Source organism: Aegilops tauschii, unplaced genomic scaffold (genome assembly GCF_002575655.3).
Source record: "Aegilops tauschii subsp. strangulata cultivar AL8/78 unplaced genomic scaffold, Aet v6.0 ptg001076l_obj, whole genome shotgun sequence".
Taxonomy (NCBI): Eukaryota; Viridiplantae; Streptophyta; class Magnoliopsida; order Poales; family Poaceae; genus Aegilops; species Aegilops tauschii.
Window position 1 is genome coordinate 12501 of NW_027333287.1, and position 17500 is coordinate 30000.

At 32.9% G+C, this 17500-nt stretch overlaps 1 long non-coding RNA gene and 2 other non-coding genes across 3 annotated transcripts in view; 2 read left to right on the top strand and 1 right to left on the bottom strand.

Annotated features, from left to right (window-relative positions):
* Positions 1-17500, top strand: part of LOC141037206 (uncharacterized) — a 25210-nt gene that overhangs the window by 3829 nt on the left and 3881 nt on the right. The gene's annotated exons all lie outside the window — the stretch shown is intronic.
* Positions 183-254, bottom strand: TRNAN-GUU (transfer RNA asparagine (anticodon GUU)). The gene has a single exon. It is a non-coding gene; the product is annotated as a tRNA-Asn (tRNA).
* On the top strand, positions 17309-17380 carry TRNAN-GUU (transfer RNA asparagine (anticodon GUU)). Its single transcript has one exon. It is a non-coding gene; the product is annotated as a tRNA-Asn (tRNA).

A 17500-nucleotide genomic window follows, 5' to 3' on the forward strand; every position in this document is an offset into this window, starting at 1 on the left:
TATGCTCTTTCCTTTTGTCGAAGTGGAATCGTAGAACAGAATGTGATACGATGAGATAGAATGCAATAGAAATAGAAACAAGGATAGCGAACGGGTTACCTACTCCTAAGGGTCAAAGCAAGCCCTTTAATTCAATTCTTTATTCTTACATTAAAATTCTTACATTAAAGAATGAATAAAATCTCCCCAAGTAGGATTCGAACCTACGACCAGTCAGTTAACAGCCGACCGCTCTACCACTGAGCTACTGAGGAACAAGGGGGGATTCGACCTCCTAGAGTTCAACTCCCGCTCTCAACCCATGAACAATATGAGTCCGAAGCTTCTTTCGTAACTCCCATAATTTCTTCGTAGTGGCTCCGTTCCATGCCTCATTTCATAGGGAAGCCCAAAGTGGCTCTATTTCATTCTATTTCACTTCCTAGCACTTCCTATCATTTAATATCCATCCCTTTGGTCTTATTGACATAAGAGATGTCATTTATAGTCTATCTCTTTCTATATATGGAAAGTCAAGAAATTCTCATCGAAACATCGAGAAATTGTGCATATAGAAAACTCTAAAGAAAGAAAAAAAGGAGACCCATGCCATGATTTTCAAATCTTTTCTATTTAGTAGTCTAAGTTTCTCGATGAGGATAATTAATTCGGTCGTTGTGGTCGGACTCTATTATGGATTTCTGACTACATTCTCCATAGGTCCCTCTTAGATCTTCTTTCTCCAATCTTGGATTAGGGAAGAAGGAGATATTCGCGACTACTGGCGATTTCATTATGGGGCAGCTCATGATCTTCATATCGATCTATTATCCACCTCTGTATCTATTCTTTCTTAGCTAAACAGGTGGAAGATCTATCCAATTTGGTTATATTATATCATGGACTCGAAAAACGGATCTGAATTTGACTGAAATGCACGATCTTCACAGGTATCACTTTTCACGATACCTAAAAGGTGGAATAGCGATTTTCGAACCATTTCCTATAAGAGAATGGTTTCCATTACTTTGAGAAATGGATTCTTATATCAAACTATAGCTATTGCATTAAAGAAGAAAAGAAACTAATAGAAGTCGAAGACGCGGAATGATAGTGAATAGAGAGAAAGATTCTTCTGATTTTCTTGTTTCTATCTACTAGACGCCGTAGAGAATTGAGAATTTTCATGTCTTTCAATTCTCGTACTCGTAATTGGAAAGTTATGGAAGGAGACCCATCATTTTGCAATGAAAACAACATATAAAACTCTGGACAATTTCGAAATCAGGCCAAGCGTCTTAATACATATGCAAAAAAATGCATTATTGGCCCACCATTGATTAGAAGATTTAGCTTGTATGAATCGCTATTGGTTTGATACGAATAATGACAATCGTTTCAGTATGTTAAGGATACAGATGTATCCACAATTCATTTAGAGTTACTTAATAGTCTATTTCTTATACCATATCTCTATCCCGTGAAATTCTCGAGCCAAAAGATGGATGCATATGCTGTGTTTCATTTTGCTAAATGATATCAATTAAATGGTGTATCAATTCCATAAATTGCATATAGCAATAAATAAATCAGCAAAATTCTTTCTAATATTTTAGATAGAAGAAATGTTTCTTCTATCTAAAATATTAGAAAGAATGTACCCTTCTATCCAAATCCAATTTGCATCGATAAAATAAATCCAAATTCCAGTAGTAGATGAATAATTGCAAATTTGTGTGTGTACGAGATTAGAATAACTTCAAAATAACTGACATAATTTTGTATTTTTCCTGATCAGAAAAATACATGAAAAAGAAAGGAGGTAGAAAAATTTTTGGATTTATGGTTAAAGAAGAAAAAGAAGAAAACAGGGGTTCTGTTGAATTTCAAGTATTCAGTTTCACCAATAAGATACGGAGACTTGCTTCACATTTGGAATTACACAAAAAAGATTTTTCATCGGAAAGAGGTCTACGAAGACTTTTGGGAAAACGTCGACGTTTGCTGGCTTATTTGGCAAAGAAAAATAGAGTACGTTATAAGAAATTAATCGGTCAGTTGAATATTCGGGAGCAGTAATTTAATCGTTCAAATTTTTTTCTTGTTTTATTATTTTTTTAGTAGTCTTATAGTAGTCTTAGATTTTTCATTTTGATGAGCCTCGCTTTGAGGAATTCATGGAATAATCCATTTTCATGGAATAATGAATTAAGGAAGAAAGGATATGAGTCTACCGCTTACAAGAAAAGATCTCATGATAGTCAATATGGGCCCTCAACACCCATCAATGCATGGTGTTCTTCGACTGATCGTTACTCTCGATGGTGAGGATGTTATTGATTGTGAACCCATATTAGGCTATTTACACAGAGGAATGGAAAAAATCGCGGAAAACCGAACTATTATACAATACTTACCTTATGTAACAAGGTGGGATTATTTAGCTACTATGTTTACAGAAGCAATAACAGTAAATGCACCAGAATTCTTGGAGAATATTCAAATACCACAAAGAGCCAGCTATATTAGGGTAATTATGTTAGAATTAAGCCGGATAGCTTCTCACTTGCTATGGCTTGGACCTTTTATGGCGGATCTCGGCGCACAGACTCCTTTTTTCTATATTTTTAGAGAGAGAGAATTAATATATGATCTATTTGAAGCTGCTACAGGTATGCGAATGATGCACAATTACTTTCGCATCGGAGGAGTAGCCGCCGATCTACCTTATGGATGGATCGATAAATGTTTAGATTTCTGTGATTATTTTTTACGCGGAGTTGTTGAATATCAACAACTTATTACACAGAATCCAATTTTTTTAGAGCGAGTTGAAGGAGTAGGTTTTATTAGCGGAGAAGAAGCAGTAAATTGGGGCTTATCGGGACCGATGTTACGAGCTTCTGGAATACAATGGGATCTTCGTAAAGTAGATCCTTATGAGTCTTACAACCAATTTGATTGGAAAGTCCAATGGCAAAAAGAAGGGGATTCGTTAGCTCGCTATTTAGTACGAATTGGTGAAATGAGGGAATCCATCAAAATAATTCAACAAGCTGTAGAAAAAATTCCTGGAGGACCTTATGAGAATTTAGAAGTCCGACGCTTTAAGAAAGAAAAGAATTCTGAATGGAATGATTTTGAGTATAAATTTCTTGGTAAAAAACCTTCGCCCAATTTTGAATTGTCAAGACAAGAGCTTTATGTAAGAGTAGAAGCCCCAAAAGGTGAATTAGGGATTTATCTAGTAGGAGATGATAGCCTTTTCCCCTGGAGATGGAAAATCCGTCCACCCGGGTTTATTAATTTGCAAATTCTTCCTCAGCTAGTTAAAAAAATGAAATTGGCTGATATCATGACGATATTAGGTAGTATAGATATCATTATGGGGGAAGTTGATCGTTGAAATGATAATAGATAGGGTAGAGGTAGAAACTATCAATTCTTTTTCGAAATTGGAATTATTAAAAGAAGTCTATGGACTGATATCGATTCTACCCATTTTGACCCTCCTTTTGGGAATAACAATAGAGGTACTCGTAATTGTGTGGTTAGAAAGAGAAATATCTGCGTCGATACAACAACGTATTGGTCCTGAATATGCTGGCCCCCTGGGCCTGCTTCAAGCTATAGCAGATGGGACTAAGCTACTTTTAAAAGAAGATATTCTGCCATCCCGAGGAGATATTTCTTTATTTAGCATTGGACCCTCTATAGCAGTCATATCAGTTTTATTATTAAGTTTTTTAGTTATCCCTTTGGGATATCATTTTGTTTTAGCCCGATCTTAGTATTGGTGTTTTTTTATGGATTGCCATTTCAAGTATAGCTCCTATTGGTCTTCTTATGGCAGGATATAGCTCAAATAATAATATTCTTTTTCAGGCGGTCTACGAGCTGCTGCTCAATCCATTAGTTATGAAATACCATTAACTTTTTGTGTGCTAGCAATATCTCTACGTGTGATTCGTTAAAATAGATCTTTTTCCTATAAAATCCATTAACTATTTATATTCCTTTTCTTATTAGTATTTGGGTTGGTAAGTTAAACTAGATAGCTATATGAGTGAAACAAAAACAGCTTAAAAATTTGTAGTAAAAAGAAAAAATCTCATTTCCTACGTACAAGAAAAAAGTGGAAGTAAACATAAGCAGTGTAAACTCTTTATCCCAAGGTTGATATTTTTTAATTAGTCATCATATCTTGAAGCGGCCAAGAATAAAGGATTCACGATATGGAATTCCATACTAGAATACTCCTAGTTATTACTATAACTTAATAATCCATAAGAAGAATCCACCAAAAGTTAGTGAAGGGTTAGGAACACTAAAGTACATAAAGGATTAGTAATGGAAAATCTAAAACATTAGAGATTTTTGCCCATAAAAGGAATCATAATAAGGACTTGCAATTTGTAGAAATTATCAAGTAGTACTTTCTTCGGAATTCCGATCCAGAGTATGTTCCCATTCACTTGTTAAGGAAATGGCTATCAAGAACGAATTAACCCTTTATCCATTTTTTCTTTTGAATACCCCTCCCTGGGGAAAGAAGAATAGTAAAAAAGATATGGAGTGCACTAGGAAAAATTTTCATTTTTTCCTTCCTCTATCCATATTCATGCAGAATTGCTCATGAACTAATACCCAACTCTTTCCATTTATTAATTGAATTCCTATACAAGTAACAAGTGTTTTATTCCAAGATTAAGTTATTACTGAACAAAGAAAAATTTTCATTATATTATAAAGGATGAGATCAATTCGGAAGCGCTTTTCTTATTCTAGCAGACGGAATTCCTTTGGTCTAATTTAGGACTTTCAAATCTATTTATTTTATTTTATTCTAATTCTATCTACGCCCCAGGGCTAGGAACAAAACAGTCCTTTCTTTTTTCTGATCATAGAGAAGCCGTATGAAGCTAAGGTTTCATGTACGGTTTTGAAATAGCGGTGGAACTGTGATGTTATCATCGACTATGATTATCTAACAGTTCAAGTACAGTTGATATAGTTGAAGCACAGTCAAAATACGGTTTTTTTGGATGGAATATTTGGCGTCAGCCTATAGGTTTTCTGGTTTTTTTTAATTTCTTCTTTGGCAGAATGTGAAAGATTACCCTTTGATTTACCAGAAGCGGAGGAAGAATTAGTAGCAGGTTACCAAACTGAATATTCCGGTATCAAATATGGTTATTTTATCTTGTTTCTTACCTTAATTTATTAGTTTCTTCTTTATTTGTAACAGTTCTCTACTTGGGCGGTGGAATTTCTCTATTCCCTATATATCCTTTTTTGATTTTTTCCAAATGAATAAAGCAGTTGGAATTTGGAAATGACAATGGTATATTTATTACATTAACTAAAGCTTATTTATTTCTCTTCATTTCTATCACAATAAGATGGACTTTACCGAGGATGAGAATGGATCAGTTATTAAATCTTGGATGGAAATTTCTTTTACCTATTTCCCTGGGCATCTCTTATTAACAACCTCTTCTCAACTTGTTTCACTATAAATAAGATATACAATAATAGTAAGAATATTTTCAACACAAAAGCTCTCTCAAACATGAGAAAGAAACATATCTTTTTCATAGATATTTAGAATGAATATGTTCCCTATGGTAACTTGGGTTCATGAGTTATGGTCAACAAACAATACGTGCTACAAGGTACATAGGTCAAAGTTTCATAACTACCTTATCCCACACAAATCGTTTACCTATAACGATTCCACTACCCTTATGAAAAATCAATTACACCAGAGCGTTTCCGAGGGCGAATCCACTTTGAATTTGATAAATGTATTGCTTGTGAAGTATGTGTTCGCGTATGTCCGATAGATTTACCCGTTGTGGATTGGAGATTTGAAAAGGATATTAAAAGAAAACAATTGCTTAATTATAGTATGATTTCGGAGTTTGTATATTTTGTGGCAATTGTGTTGAGTACTGTCCAACAAGCTGTTTATCAATGACTGAAGAATATGAACTTTCTACCTATGATCGTCATGAATTGAATTACAATCAAATTGCTTTAAGTCGGTTACCAATCTCCATAATGGGAGATTACACATTCAAACAATTAGGAATTCGTCTGAAAGTAAAATAAACAAAGAAAAATCTTCGAATTCAAGAACGATTACTGATTACTAAACTTTGATTTTGTCTTTTTGTATAAAAATCTAATAATTCTTTATTAAACTTTAAAATTAAACTATAAAGAAAAAACTACTGCTTATGGAAATTATTTCTTATTTTAAATCAGACTAGATTTTCGTGATATAATAAATTTATAACTATACAGTTTATACACAAAAAAAATACCCAAATCCCTTTTTTCCTTCCTTGAATCCTTTAGTTTTAGTCAGTTCATGAAAAATTTTATACTATTAATTTCTTTTTATCCATAATGGATTTACATGGACCAATACATGAGATTCTTATGCTATTTGGGGGATTTGTTCTTCTACTAGGGGGTCTAGGAGTAGTATTACTTACCAACCCCATTTATTCTGCTTTTCGCTGGGATTAGTTCTTGTTTGTATATCCTTATTCTATTTTTTATTAAATTCCTACTTGTAGCTGTCGCACACTTCTTATTTATGTGGGAGCCATAAATGTCTTGATCATATTCGCTGTAATGTTCGTAAATGGCTCAGAATGGTCTAAAGATAAGAATTATTGGACTATTGGAGATGGGTTCACTTCACTCGTTTGTATAACTATTGTTTTTTCGCTAATGACTACTATCCAGATACGTCGTGTATGGAATTCTTTGGACTACAAGATCAAACCAAATAGTAGAACAGGGTCTCATAAATAATGTTCAACAAATTGGAATTCATTTAGCAACCGATTTTTATCTTCCGTTTGAACTCATTTCCATAATTCTTCTAGTTTCTTTAATAGGTGCAATTACTATGGCTCGGCAATAAGAAAACTTAGAAAAAGTACAAATTATAAGAATTGCAAATCTAAATAAATAACTAAAGAATCACAATTTTGATTTAGTAAAATCCATCTACTGCCAACAAATACCTCCTTTATTTTCTCTTTGTTGTGTAATTGTTCTATTGTAATTAATTGAATCGGTTCAATTCTTGCCCTCATATTGAAATGAATCGAGATTGATAAGGAGTTAGTTAATGATGTTTGAGCATGTACTTTTTTTGAGTGTCTATTTATTTTCGATGGTATCTATGGATTGATCACAAGCCGAAACATGGTTAGAGCTCTAATATGTCTTGAACTTATACTGAATTCAATTAATCTAAATCTCGTAACATTTTCTGATCTATTTGATAGTCGCCAATTAAAAGGAGATATTTTCGCAATTTTTGTTATAGCCCTTGCGGCTGCTGAAGCCGCTATTGGACTATCCATTCTTTCTTCCATCCATCGTAATAGGAAATCCACTCGTATCAATCAATCTAATTTATTGAATAATTAGAATTTTGAATAATTAGACATAGAATCCTCTAAACAAAGGCGCACATATTAAAATAAATAGAAATCAATACTATTTTCTTAGTATTATTTGAGAATATCCATTTTTTTTAGTAGATTATTGCTTTTTTTAGTAGATTATTGCATAGTATTCTTTTTCACTTAAATGAATTTTTGTATTTGTAATTCATTGATATTGCAATTTGAATATTGCAATAATTTATATTGAAAGACGATAGCCAATTTATGGCTAATTCGAATTCGTCTGTACAATTCGTAAAATTCTTCTTATTTCTTATTGTTGAAATCCAAAATTAAAGTCTCTTGGCTCTCTTCACGCTTTCTCACAAACAGATTAAAAAATAGATTTTTATTTTTGAAGTTTGGATAAACCATTGCTTCGTCTGGTGTCTACAATACATATGACTCATTATAGTACTAATTTCATTTTACCAGATCGAAAAATTTTATGTTGAAAAGAAAAATTTATAGATCCAATGTCACATTCCGTAAAAATTTACGATACATGTATAGGATGCACTCAATGTGTACGAGCTTGTCCACAGATGTATTAGAAATGATACCTGGGATGGATGTAAAGCCAAGCAAATTGCTTCCGCGCCGAGAACCGAAGATTGTGTGGGTTGTAAGAGATGTGAATCTGCCTGCCGACAGATTTTTTAAGTGTCCGCGTTTATTTTAGGGCCTGAAACAACACGTAGCATGGCTCTATCTTATTGATACGTTACAAAAAACTTCACTCGAATCGTCTGATTCCTCTTTACCGAAGAAGCCTGTGCTCGAAATAATCGAGCACGGGCTTTTCTGGTCAAAACGTATCTTGTCTTTATCACTTTATCATGAGTTATTTTCCTTGGTTAACAATACTTGTTGTTTTGCCGATATTTGCAGGTTCATTAATTTTCTTTTTACCTCATAAGGGAAACAAAGTCGTTAGGTGGTATACTATATCTATTTGTTTATTAGAATTCCTTCTAATGACTTATGCGTTCTGTTATCATTTCCAACTGGAGGATCCCTTAATCCAATTAAAGGAGGATTATAAATGGATAGATGGTCTTCGATTTCCACTGGAGATTGGGAATCGATGGACTTTCATTAGGATCTATTTTATTGACAGGATTTATCACTACTTTAGCTACTTTAGCAGCTTGGCCAATTACACGGAATTCGCGATTATTCTATTTCCTGATGCTCGCAATGTATAGTGGTCAAATAGGATTATTTTCTTCGCGAGACCTTTTACTTTTTTTATCATGTGGGAGTTAGAATTAATTCCTGTTTACTTACTTTTATCCATGTGGGGGGGGAAGAGGCGTCTATATTCAGCTACAAAGTTTATTTTGTATACTGCAGGCGTTCCATTTTTTTCTTAATCGGAGTTCATGGGGTATGGGCTTATATGGTTCCAACGAACCAGGATTAGATTTGGAAAGATTAATTAATCAATCATACCCTGCAACCTTGGAAATACTTTTATATTTTGGCTTCCTTATTGCTTATGCTGTCAAATTGCCGATTATACCCCTACATACGTGGTTACCAGATACCCATGGGGAAGCACATTATAGTACATGTATGCTTTTAGCGGGAATATTATAAAGATGGGAGCATATGGATTGATTCGGATCAACATGGAATTGTTACCTCATGCTCATTATCTATTTTTCGCCCTGGTTAGTAATAATAGGAGCGATCCAAATAATCTATGCAGCTTCAACTTCTCTTGGTCAACGAAATTTCAAAAAAAGAATAGCTTATTCCTCTGTATCTCACATGGGTTTCATAATTATAGGAATTGGTTCCATAACCAACATTGGACTCAATGGAGCTATTTTACAAATATTATCCCATGGATTTATTGGTGCTACACTTTTTTTCTTGGCAGGAACCGCTTCTGATAGAATGCGTCTTGTTTATCTCGAAGAACTGGGGGGAATATCCATCCCAATGCCTAAAATTTTTACCATGTTTAGTAGCTTTTCAATGGCTTCTCTTGCCTTACCAGGAATGAGTGGTTTTGTCGCAGAATTAGTAGTATTTTTTTGACTAATTACTAGTCCAAAATTTCTGTTAATGCCAAAAACACTAATTACTTTTGTAATGGCAATTGGAATGATATTAACTCCTATTTATTTATTATCTATGTTACGCCAGATGTTCTATGGATACAAGCTATTTAATGTTCCAAACGCAATTTTGTGGATTCTGGACCACGAGAACTCTTTATTTTAATCTGTATCTTTTTACCAGTAATAGGAATTGGTATTTATCCAGATTTTGTTCTCTCCCTATCCGTTGACAGGGTAGAGGCTCTCTTATCCAATTATTATCCTAAATAGGTTTGCTTTTTTTTACTCGTCTGCTCTATTAATGCAGAAATAAGTAAAAAAGTATAATTAGATCTATCTCGAATTTTTGAGAACCCTTTGAGAAGGCGTTCAAGGGGTTCTCAAATAAAACATAAAAGTAAAAACCTTCATTTCATGAAGGTTTTATTTTATGTAATCATTTAGGTGTTAATGTAAACGAACCATAACTATGTAAGCCTATTCCTAATAGATTTATACCAAAATAACAAATCCAAATTATAAGAAATCCTATCGAAGCTATAAGTGCAGAATTCGTACCCTTCCAATTTGTATTTGTTCTACTATGTAAATAAATTGCGAATATGGTCCAAGTAATAAATGCCCAAGTTTCCTTAGGATCCCAATTCCAATAGGATCCCCAGGCCTCATTAGCCCATACTGCTCCACAAAGAATACCTACGGTTAAAAGGGTAAATCCTAGGCTAATGACACGATAACTCCAAGAATCCAAACGCTCCGTTAATTGATATTTGTAATAATTTGGAAATGAAGGGACAGAGGTTCTTTTTAAAGCACTTCTTTTGCATAAAAATATTTAATATCACTAAAGAAAAATGTTTTATTTAAAACATTTTTTTTCCTTTTAGAAAAGAAATGGAAATTATTTCGAAATCTAATGATTAGAATAGCGGCAGATAATAAGGATCCGCACAAAAGAGTTGCATAGCTTAATAACATCATACTGACATGCATCATTAACCACTGAGATTGTAGAGCAGGTACTAGTATCGTGGATTGATGCATTTCAGTTAAAGACCCGATGTGGCAAAGCCTTGCGTTAAAATAGTACTTGGCGTAGTTATTGTGCTTAAATCATTTTTAGAGTTCTGTATTTTAGGAATGGTATGAAGAATATACAGGGCCCATGAAAGGAAGATCAATGACTCATATAAATTACTTAATGGAAAATGGTCCCGAGGAAGCCCAACGAGAAACTAAGAATCCTGTTATAGAGAAAAAAGTAACTATCATTCCTTTTTCTGACGAATCACGTAATCCTCCAAGTTCACGAACTAATAAGGTTATAAAATGAATCGTAATCACAATTGAAATCGTTGAGAAAGAGATATGAGTTAGTATATGTTCTAAAGTTGCAAATAGCATAAGGGGAAGGTCCCATTACAAAATTGTAAATTTCGAGAATTGATTTCTAATCTATTGTATTCTTTTTCAAGAATGCCGCCACTCGGATTCGAACCGAGATGCTTGAGCACTGCTTCCTAAGAGCAGCGTGTCTACCAATTTCACATGGCGGCAAACTTCAAATAATAGGTAACTTAAAAGAATAATAGCTATTATCTTGGGAATCGTCGATATTGGGAAAGTCCATAAATTTAGGAACATTAGAGTTTTCATTAAAATAGACTTCGTTTGGTAGTATCGTTTCCATTTTTTTTTACAATAAACTCTTGCTTTGCCCAATAGAAACACAAACACTGCTTGAAAGAGTTGGAATTTCTTTTTTCTAACTTGCAATTGTAGAACTAATTTTTTCTAATTAATTTCTCGTTTACATTTTGAAATTCTTTCAATACAATGAAAAAAATCCAAAAGGGTTTCTATTTAATGATGAAATTAAAATGGATAAATGGAAAAGGCTTTTGGATTTTTTAAAATTTCTAGAATGAAAGTCTTTATGCTCTTATTAATAAGATTTACTAACCTTATGATTTTGGAGAAGATAGGTGGAAGTTGTAAGTCCTATTGTAAGAATACTCCACTTTTCATAATTTTCATAATAGAATATGAGGATTCTATTATGAAAATTATGAAAAGTTCATTGATAGGAAAAGAATACTTAGCACACAGTATACCAAACAAAACTTTTTTTTCTTGTATATATAAGATAAGAGGGTTTTTTGTTCTAAGAATATTGTACCGAGTAATTCGACACATAAAAGTACATTCAAAGAAGAATCAAAATTATTAAATAATTGGAATTCTTTTTTGATAAGTCAATTCATATTATTCAAAATCTTATTATTTGTTTGTTGCCCAGAAAAACCTTTGGTTTTGGATGCTCATTACCGCTCGAAAATGATCTTGATTTTACTAAAGAATAAGATTGTACTATGGAAAAATAAGTCTTTTTCTTCCAAATATTTTTACGAATACGCTTTTTTGACATTGAAGTACGTTTTTTTGGAACTGCCATTCAAAAAGGAAATTACTTTTTTCTAGTTGTATGTGAAAGACATCTATTGCTGCAAATCAATCCTTCTTTCTTCTTTTTATTAGTATTTATACTTAGATACTGAAAGATACTTAAATTTTGAATTATTTTTTACTTCATTTTGTCTAATGCGGATAAGACAACAAGAATTTTTTAACATTTTTTCTTTATATATTTTATACTTGTTTTTTAATAATATAGAATATAGAAAGGTTTCTCATTTAAATCTATTTATATCTATTTATATATCAAGTATACTCCATATATAGATATATGGTATGGAAGCCTATCCCCCATATAAGATAAGACGGGGGGATAAAAAGAAGGGAAAATGAAAATAGTTAATTAAGTTCAGAATGGTATTCCATAAAGGAAAGGAATTCCAATCAAAACAAAAAATACTGAGTCTCTTAAACAAGACATTCTAAAACTTAGGTAATTTATAGTCATTAGGATTTTAGTTCTATATGAAGTAAGGACTATTCGATAATTTCTTATAAACATAGGTTTTCATTGGAATTCACTCAATCAGTTAATTATGGAACAAGAGAGCTGTTTCATCTTTGTTTTAAAGAAATATAAAAATGAATTATGAATAGAAAGTAAAATGATTCCACTTTTTTTTTTATTTTTATAAATATCTTTATTTAGTTAATAAAATAACTAGGTAACGAAGTTATTTTATTAACTTTTTTAATTTAACCAACTAAACCCATTCTTAATTTTTAATTATTTCAATGAGATAAATTTTGGAAAAATTAAGAATTTCAGTATTTTTTCTTATTCTTTTTATTTATTCTTTCAGAAAGAGATAAGAATTGGTTTGGTGAATCGGAAACAATTTTATAGAAAAATTGAAGTAAAAATTGAAGTAAAAATTGCAATTTCTTTTCTTATGGAACATACATATCAATATGCATGGGTAATCCCTCTTCTCCCACTTCCAGTTATTATGTCAATGGGATTTGGCCTTATTCTTATTCCTACAGCAACAAAAAATCTTCGTCGCATATGGGCTTTTCCTAGTGTTTTACTCTTAAGTATAGCTATGGTATTCTCAGTTCAACTGTCTATTCAACAAATAAATGGAAGTTCGATCTATCAATATCTATGGTCTTGGACCGTCAATAATGATTTTTCTTTAGAATTTGGATACTTGATTGACCCACTTACTTCTATTATGTTAATGCTAATTACTACTGTAGGAATCCTGGTTCTTATTTATAGTGATGGTTATATGTCTCACGATGAAGGATATTTGAGATTTTTTGTTTATATAAGTTTTTTCAATACTTCCATGTTGGGATTGGTTACTAGCTCCAATTTGATACAAATTTATTTTTTTTGGGAACTCGTGGGAATGTGTTCTTATTTATTGATAGGCTTTTGGTTTACACGACCAATCGCAGCGAGTGCTTGTCAAAAAGCTTTTGTAACTAATCGTGTAGGGGATTTTGGTCTATTATTAGGAATTTTAGGTTTTTTTTGGATAACAGGTAGTTTAGAGTTTAGGGATTTGTTCAAAATAGCTAATAACTGGATTCCTAATAATGGAATTAACTCTTTACTTACTACTTTGTGTGCTTTTTTATTATTCCTTGGTGCAGTTGCGAAATCCGCACAATTCCCTCTTCACGTATGGTTACCCGATGCTATGGAAGGGCCCACTCCTATTTCGGCTCTTATACACGCAGCAACTATGGTTGCTGCGGGAATTTTTCTTCTAGCTCGACTTCTTCCTCTTTTCATATCTTTACCTTTGATAATGAGTTTTATTTCTTTAGTAGGTACAATAACACTATTCTTAGGAGCTACTTTAGCTCTTGCTCAGAGAGATATTAAAAGAAGCTTAGCCTATTCTACAATGTCTCAATTGGGTTATATGATGTTAGCTCTAGGTATAGGTTCTTATCAAGCTGCTTTATTCCATTTGATCACTCATGCTTATTCAAAAGCTTTATTGTTCTTGGGATCCGGATCCGTTATTCATTCAATGGAACCTCTTGTTGGATATTCACCAGATAAAAGTCAAAATATGGTTCTTATGGGCGGTTTAAGAAAATACATTCCAATCACAAGAACTACTTTTTTATGGGGTACACTTTCTCTTTGTGGTATTCCACCTCTTGCTTGTTTCTGGTCCAAAGATGAAATCCTTAGTAATAGTTGGTTGTATTCGCCCTTTTTTGGAATAATAGCCTCCTTTACTGCAGGATTAACTGCCTTTTATATGTTTCGGATATATTTACTTACATTTGATGGGTATTTGCGTGTTCATTTTCAAAATTACAGTAGCACTAAAGAGAGTTCCTTGTATTCAATATCCTTATGGGGAAAAAGGATACCCAAAGGAGTGAATAGGGATTTCGTTTTATCAACAACGAAGAGTGGAGTTTCTTTTTTTTCACAAAATATACCAAAAATTCAAGGTAATACAAGAAATAGGATAGGATCCTTTACTACGTCTTTTGGGGCTAAAAACACTTTTGCCTATCCGCATGAAACGGGAAATACTATGTTATTTCCTCTTCTTATATTACTACTTTTCACTTTGTTCATTGGATTCATAGGAATCTCTTTTGATAATGGAGGAATTGGTAATGGAATAGCAGAGTTAACCATATTATCAAAGTGGTTAACTCCCTCAATAAACTTTACCCAGGAAAGTTCTAATTCTTTTGTAAATTCATATGAATTTATTACTAATGCAATTTCTTCTGTAAGTCTAGCTATCTTTGGTTTATTCATAGCATATATCTTCTATGGATCCGCTTATTCTTTTTTTCAGAATTTGGATTTAATAAACTCTTTTTACAAAGGAAATCCTAAAAAAGAATTTTTAGATCAAGTAAAAAAAAATATATACAGTTGGTCATATAATCGTGGTTATATAGATATTTTCTATACTAGGGTCTTTACCCTCGGTATAAGAGGGTTAACCGAACTCACGGAGTTTTTTGATAAGGGTGTTATTGATGGAATTACCAATGGAGTGGGTCTTGCTAGTTTTTGTATAGGAGAGGAAATTAAATATGTAGGGGGAGGTCGAATCTCGTCTTATTTATTCTTTTTTTTATGTTATGTATCTGTGTTTTTATTCTTTTTTCTTTCTTAAGTTAAGGAATTTACAACTCCCTTTCTACAATCTCTCTATATCCTTGTTACATAAGGTAAGTATTGTATAATAGTTCGGTTTTCCGCGATTTTTTCCATTCCTCTGTGTAAATAGCCTAATATGGGTTCACAATCAATAACATCCTCACCATCGAGAGTAACGATCAGTCGAAGAACACCATGCATTGATGGGTGTTGAGGGCCCATATTGACTATCATGAGATCTTTTCTTGTAAGCGGTAGACTCATATCCTTTCTTCCTTAATTCATTATTCCATGAAAATGGATTATTCCATGAATTCCTCAAAGCGAGGCTCATCAAAATGAAAAATCTAAGACTACTATAAGACTACTAAAAAAATAATAAAACAAGAAAAAAATTTGAACGATTAAATTACTGCTCCCGAATATTCAACTGACCGATTAATTTCTTATAACGTACTCTATTTTTCTTTGCCAAATAAGCCAGCAAACGTCGACGTTTTCCCAAAAGTCTTCGTAGACCTCTTTCCGATGAAAAATCTTTTTTGTGTAATTCCAAATGTGAAGCAAGTCTCCGTATCTTATTGGTGAAACTGAATACTTGAAATTCAACAGAACCCCTGTTTTCTTCTTTTTCTTCTTTAACCATAAATCCAAAAATTTTTCTACCTCCTTTCTTTTTCATGTATTTTTCTGATCAGGAAAAATACAAAATTATGTCAGTTATTTTGAAGTTATTCTAATCTCGTACACACACAAATTTGCAATTATTCATCTACTACTGGAATTTGGATTTATTTTATCGATGCAAATTGGATTTGGATAGAAGGGTACATTCTTTCTAATATTTTAGATAGAAGAAACATTTCTTCTATCTAAAATATTAGAAAGAATTTTGCTGATTTATTTATTGCTATATGCAATTTATGGAATTGATACACCATTTAATTGATATCATTTAGCAAAATGAAACACAGCATATGCATCCATCTTTTGGCTCGAGAATTTCACGGGATAGAGATATGGTATAAGAAATAGACTATTAAGTAACTCTAAATGAATTGTGGATACATCTGTATCCTTAACATACTGAAACGATTGTCATTATTCGTATCAAACCAATAGCGATTCATACAAGCTAAATCTTCTAATCAATGGTGGGCCAATAATGCATTTTTTTGCATATGTATTAAGACGCTTGGCCTGATTTCGAAATTGTCCAGAGTTTTATATGTTGTTTTCATTGCAAAATGATGGGTCTCCTTCCATAACTTTCCAATTACGAGTACGAGAATTGAAAGACATGAAAATTCTCAATTCTCTACGGCGTCTAGTAGATAGAAACAAGAAAATCAGAAGAATCTTTCTCTCTATTCACTATCATTCCGCGTCTTCGACTTCTATTAGTTTCTTTTCTTCTTTAATGCAATAGCTATAGTTTGATATAAGAATCCATTTCTCAAAGTAATGGAAACCATTCTCTTATAGGAAATGGTTCGAAAATCGCTATTCCACCTTTTAGGTATCGTGAAAAGTGATACCTGTGAAGATCGTGCATTTCAGTCAAATTCAGATCCGTTTTTCGAGTCCATGATATAATATAACCAAATTGGATAGATCTTCCACCTGTTTAGCTAAGAAAGAATAGATACAGAGGTGGATAATAGATCGATATGAAGATCATGAGCTGCCCCATAATGAAATCGCCAGTAGTCGCGAATATCTCCTTCTTCCCTAATCCAAGATTGGAGAAAGAAGATCTAAGAGGGACCTATGGAGAATGTAGTCAGAAATCCATAATAGAGTCCGACCACAACGACCGAATTAATTATCCTCATCGAGAAACTTAGACTACTAAATAGAAAAGATTTGAAAATCATGGCATGGGTCTCCTTTTTTTCTTTCTTTAGAGTTTTCTATATGCACAATTTCTCGATGTTTCGATGAGAATTTCTTGACTTTCCATATATAGAAAGAGATAGACTATAAATGACATCTCTTATGTCAATAAGACCAAAGGGATGGATATTAAATGATAGGAAGTGCTAGGAAGTGAAATAGAATGAAATAGAGCCACTTTGGGCTTCCCTATGAAATGAGGCATGGAACGGAGCCACTACGAAGAAATTATGGGAGTTACGAAAGAAGCTTCGGACTCATATTGTTCATGGGTTGAGAGCGGGAGTTGAACTCTAGGAGGTCGAATCCCCCCTTGTTCCTCAGTAGCTCAGTGGTAGAGCGGTCGGCTGTTAACTGACTGGTCGTAGGTTCGAATCCTACTTGGGGAGATTTTATTCATTCTTTAATGTAAGAATTTTAATGTAAGAATAAAGAATTGAATTAAAGGGCTTGCTTTGACCCTTAGGAGTAGGTAACCCGTTCGCTATCCTTGTTTCTATTTCTATTGC